The sequence below is a fragment of the Glossina fuscipes genome, unplaced genomic scaffold, assembly GCF_014805625.2.
Source record: "Glossina fuscipes isolate IAEA_lab_2018 unplaced genomic scaffold, Yale_Gfus_2 61546, whole genome shotgun sequence".
In the NCBI taxonomy this organism is placed as follows: Eukaryota; Metazoa; Arthropoda; class Insecta; order Diptera; family Glossinidae; genus Glossina; species Glossina fuscipes.
In genome coordinates, this window is record NW_024003757.1 from 106,597 (window position 1) to 112,596 (window position 6,000).

Here is a 6,000-nt window from a genome sequence, read left to right on the forward strand (position 1 = left end):
TACTCGGAATCATCCAGAATTTTCATACCTTTTTTTTTGTAGAGGAAGTATTTTCTAGAAGTAAAGTAAGAGTAACTGGGAAGAAGATATCTTAAGATAATAGAAGGTAAGTTCATAAAAATCCATGTCAGATTATAGCAGGTAAGATTTCATAATGTTTAACAATGGCTCGGCGTCCGAAAAACGGCAAGCAGGATCGAAAGCGAATACTTCATCAATTTACAATCACATTACTAAAGAAAGCAGCAGGTAGAAATCTAAAACTTCTGCAAAGGCTTTGTCTCCGCAAAAGGTATAAGCACATAGAGAACATCAGCAAATGTTGCGAAAATATGAGATATATTTACATTACATATAATATTGCAATCTTCTCAAGAATACTTGCAAAATCAATGCGTCATGCAATGCATAATACAAAAATTATTCCATTCATTGACCGATGGTACCATTTTGTCTAATAAGATGTAAAATGTTCTCAACAAAGTTTTTCTGATTAATCACATATTTTATAAAATCCTCTATCCAAATGATTCAAGATTTTATGTCTAAAGAAGCCATTTGTTTCAACTACAAGTTCTAGATTTATATTGATTTTGCCTGTCATTCAATTAAAAAGATAAGTTATGTATATTGGACTCACCAAGTTTTCTGATTTTTAATTTTTTTTTGCACCAATTTCACCTTTTTATTCGGTACGCTTGTTAAGTGTAAGTACATAGAACTTTTACAACTAATAATTCTACAGAAAAATAATTAGCGTAATTGATAGAGCGCAATAAGAACCGGTTTATTAGCCAAACATTTGCTTGCATAGTTCGACCCTGCAACCGTTTGAATGTTCATACCGTCATCGCCTTCTACTTCTACTTCCACTTACAATGTATAAGTATAAAACAATATCAGCTAGTACATGGACTTTGGCTAGTCAAGTAATTGTGGTTCATATTTTTGTAACAACCTCACCTCAACGGCGATGCGAAATACAATCTTTGTAATATATACTAAATTTACGCGGTTCACATAACATTTATCCTTCTTATGGGTAAACGAAAATGGAAAAAAAAATTGGACTTCACCTTAAAATTAATTTAAGGAAAAAGTATTATAACTTCTAAACACAGTTCAATCCACTTTAACGCGTTTATTGCCGGCATAGGTTGTTCTATTGAATCGCTATTTCGAAGAAATACTCTTTTATCTTAAACGTCAGAAAATCTATTTCACGCGCATCGGAGGATGTTATACTTATAGTTTAGTAAATGCTAATAAATACGCTACAAAAATTCGCAGTGTTGTTTTTTATTAATATTTTAACATCTGTTACAAATCAGGGTGTTATCACATATCTGAAAGTCAAGTTTCGTACGCGACCAATCCGATAATTGATAAACGTTGTGGTTCCGATCGCGTAAGGCTTTCGTCTCAATTACGTCTATATGTAAATAAAAAGCAGAAAAAGAATTAAACTTTTCTTTATATTTAATTGTGGCTGTCAAAATCCGAAAAAAACAACTGGTTCTTCTTTTTGACAAATAAATGAATGAACCAACAGTTAACGGACGGATATTTTTGAATAAATTGGAAAAAAAGAAAATATTGATCTTCAAAATTGATTATATGCTCACCACTCATATATTTTATACGAAATGAAAAATAAGTGAAATATGCCTGAACCTGTATAAGGAAGAAATTTGTCAATACATTGATAAATTTCCGGTGGCAACATTTAAAAATTTGCGACCTGAAAATCTAACTGTGGTTATGATTAAATCGAAGACATAATGTAATTGATAGAAAACGCTTTAAATGAAAGTTTGTCGACAAGGTTTTATGCCATTTTATTATGGCTTCAACAGTTCTTTATGTTCTAGTTGTGAAGCTTTATTTAAGTTGCTATTATTTTTAGTTTAGCTAATTATGGGGAAAATAAGTGGTAAAGATAAACAATAAATGTGCTTTAAAATATAACAGGTTTATTGGTATGATTGTCATTATTTAATAAAGAAAATAATATTAAATAATAGATATACAATAAAGGAACATATGTAAGTATTTTTTAATTTGTTTGTATTAATTGTTTTCAATGGTCATTGGTTGTGATTGCAGGTCACATTCCAATGAATAAATGATTGAACTGCAGCCTTCTATTGGGGACCATAGCGAAGAAGGGTACCGAAATTCGGAGTTTAGATTCAAGATTTGAATAGTGATACAATTTGCTCCGCTGATAGGGTTGCGCAATGAATATAACTTTAATGTGCAATTTACCATTTGTTTTAATTAATTGTTTTTTATATGTATAGAAGCTCTCTGAGAACGATATGTCAAGTACAACTAAAAAGCTGGAGTGATATGTGATTTACTATACAAAGAGTTTACCATTTGTTTTCTCTTTGTTAAGTCCAACTGGCAAAATGATGGTCAAGAAAAAAAGGCGTTACCTGACACACGCGATTTGCTACACAAGCAAATCGATAATGAAAGACGCTTTCAAGAGGTAGTCCAAGAATTATTAAGGAAGAAATTCGACAACTTGTGTAAAATTTTTGGTAAAACGAAATGAAGCGAAATAATTTCATATAAATTGTCTAATTTCATATTGTAATTTCTTAAGAAAATTTTGAATTATGAACTTGAACTTTAAATTTTACAAAGTGTACAATCTTTTGAAATAAATTGTAAGCTAGTTCTCGTTTTGTATTAAATAAGTAAATCCAACTTTTTAATTATCACATCTTAAAGCGGATTTATTCTTCATACTTTTGTTTCAGTAGAATTCAATTTGAAAACACAGAGGATATGTTACTTCTTATTTCCTTACCTATTCGTCTCAGCTTGAAGGCCTTTAGCCCAACATGGACACCATCTTCGAAATAGCTCCCCTGGACTCAGAAAATCAAGGTTTACTGCCGCAATTGTTACTTGGTCGCAAACCTCAGGAAAAAGATACGTGCATGTATGTAGATTAATTCACCACCATTCAGCCTATGATAGCCTTTTCGGTTTATGTAACGGTCTTCATTCCATGCGTTCCATGCATTCCACAGTAACCCGAAGGATAATTACGTACGTGTGTTAGCGTTTTCGCTTTTGGGTATGTTTGCATTTTCTGTATGTTAACCGCTGTTTGACATCAACTTTCGTTTTTTTCGTGGATTATTTATAGACAACAGAGCTGCGTTATAAGAAAAACCAGATGTAGTAGAAAAATGAGAACAAAAACATATTTTTCGTCCATTTGGTATACAAATAGCCGGAAGAATAAAGACGTAAGTTATTTTGCTAAAAAACTTAGAACTTAAACTTTTGTTGGCTTTGTGCAAATTATAGCTAATCGGGACTTATAACCTATATCTCATTGATGTCGTTCATATCTCCTAAAAACAAAATAACTTATTTACAAATCAAAGTAAAACAAAACAGAAAATTATTAATCAAAAGGATTGAATCTGATCTGAAAGATAAATTATATATTGTTAAACGTCGTTTATGGTTATTCAATATATAAATATTAGGCAGAATGTTTCCCCACCTGAGTTCAATAGAGGCCATTCTGACTTTTATTTCGTTACTGCTTACAATTAAAATTTAATCATTTCCACTCGCATAGTGGATGTTTGTTTTATGGCGATGACAAATAGAACATTATAGTTTTGTGCTTCTATTATGTAATATCATGTACTTCTATTAAATAATAACAATAATACCGGTAAGTTTACAATGTGTAACGTCCGCGTACAAATATAGTGTAGAGGTTCTGTCGGCTGCTTTGACCACTACTTTAGCACAATAGAGTAAGTAAGATCGTAATAACGGCCTGTCGTTATTCGAAAGCACATTTTTCAAGAATAGCGTTATGCAAAGAGAAAAGCAGAGAGATCGATCTGGAAATGATTTTTGACGCTTTTGCTAAGTAACATCTGCAGCGCAAAGTTTGGTTAAATAAGAAGAGAAAAGATTTTTTTGAGCGATAAGTGAATAATGTAGAAAGTTATTGGAAAAAGATGACATTTTTTTTGTAAAACAAATGGTAATGAAGTATGTAATAAAGTATTATGAAAAGTTTTAGCAAAAAAAAAAATGTTTTATAATAAAAAAAAAGAAAAATAGAAAAGATTTATTAAAAAATGACACAAATATAATAACTTGACAAAGTATACGCTATAGAAGTAAAGAAAAGAACAAAAAAACTACAAGGGTAAAGAATTGTGTTTAGAAGAGAAATTAAGTAAATAAAATAAAGAATTTGTGAAAATTATTTATAAAAACTCAAGAAGTTGCTAACAAAAAGCTTTCGAATTAGAAATTTAATTATGTACGGCTAAAATTGTTCAGATTTTCACATTACAACTACAACTACTTTGTTGATATAATAATGTCTGTTTAATAAGAACAAAAAGAGAAAGAAAGCAAAAAAAAGGAAATGGTATTAAAGAAAAAACTAGCGATGAGAAAAATTATAATATAACAAATATACTGTATCAGAAATATATATTGTATCATAACATGAAATAAACTGATTTGATTGAAAGAAGTTTTAATTACTACAAGGAAACTCCAGAAAAAAATCTTCAAGCATTTTTCGATGTGAATTCAGCTTTAGTCAAATTAGATAATCTAATTAGACCTGCTGCGTTCCAACCGGTTGGAAATACATCAGCCGACAAACTATTCAGTGCTGCTATTATTCCATCAAAATCAAATATTTTTCAACAACAGCAACCTTCCGAACTATCCATAAGTCAACTAAAACCGTAACATGAGCCCAGATCCGTGGGCACCTATCGTTAACTCAAATTTAGAAGCCGCCCAGAATAATAGCAATATACCGTGGGTAAAGACATAGTGGCATCGAGTTCATTCTTGTCATTAATATATAAATGGTAAGCTAAATTTAAGAACTTAGCTTTGGATATCCATTGTAACTTTTTTAAAAATTTTCATTTACAAATCGAGCAATGTATAAATAAAACAATTCCTAATTGAATACTTTCATACATTTTTTCAAACCCATAAATCGAACAAAGAGAATAAGGAAAAGTCTAGACAATAATGAAAAGACATTTGTAGCAAATAAATAATGTAATCAGTTAAGACGACAAAAAAGACAAAAATTAAAATTAAAAATGCCTGGCTAAAATTGCTTGGCTAAGCGGTATACCCTACCACTGAAGCGGGGTATGGGTGGGTATGCGTACGAGTGAGGGTAAGGAGACAGGGAATGTACACTGACGGACTAAGAAAGGACCAACGAACAGCGAACAGTACAGACAACAGTCCTCATCGACGAACTTAACCCGTGAGCCCGGTCACACTGTGAAAATTCCTTAAGGGTTTGGTTAGACTCTTCTTCTTTGTTTCTTGTTTTCATTTAAATTTTTTTTTTTGTCACGCGGCACAGTATGCCGAATATTTAGTAAACGCTTTACCGCAAAAGGAGCTTTGTCGCGACAAATGTTTTAAAGTACATTTACTAGTAATGTTTTATCGATTATTTCTACCATAATTAATTAAACTAAGAGACAAAGGTTTACACTAAAAAAAAAGGGATTTAAACGAAGACGAATAATTTTATTTATTTAACTAGAACAAACAAAGTAAATGTGTACCGTTTAGGCCAAACTTTTCAAAACAAAAGATCTTCTTCAGGAGTGTATACTTATCGCCTGAATATCAACTAGATCCATAATTGTTAGTATTATGGCTGATGTGCATATCATTTTAGTACTAAATGCGAAACAACAAGGGTCTAAGAAAACACAAACACACGAAAAATGTTGCTTGCGGTATATGATTTTTTTCATCTAGCGCTTTACTTGTAGTTGCCGCTGCTTCGGTTGGTGTTAGTTTGCGACCTTTTACAGCTTTTATAATAACTCTGGCTACTACTTCAGTAGTTTTTTGACAAATTTTAGCTTTAATTCTTCACAACAAATTTCACTTTTTTTTTGTTCGCTCGTTTATTTTATCAGAGACATGAATTAACGGTTACTTTTGGAT

General features: G+C 31.2%; 1 protein-coding gene across 13 annotated transcripts in view; it reads right to left on the reverse strand.

Annotated features, from left to right (window-relative positions):
• The window catches only part of LOC119643724 (vesicular glutamate transporter 1), a 41,523-nt gene extending 40,364 nt beyond the window's left edge, over positions 1-1,159 (reverse strand). For 2 of the 13 annotated variants that reach the window (XM_038043159.1, XM_038043161.1), the window contains exon 1: positions 641-1,035. The gene's annotated coding sequence lies outside the window, so the exon portion shown is untranslated. Of the gene's footprint in view, positions 1-640; positions 1,046-1,076 lie in introns of those variants that run through there. The other 11 variants (XM_038043165.1, XM_038043168.1, XM_038043158.1 and 8 more) reach the window with 9 other exon arrangements.
• Between the last annotated feature and the right edge of the window lie 4,841 nt (positions 1,160-6,000).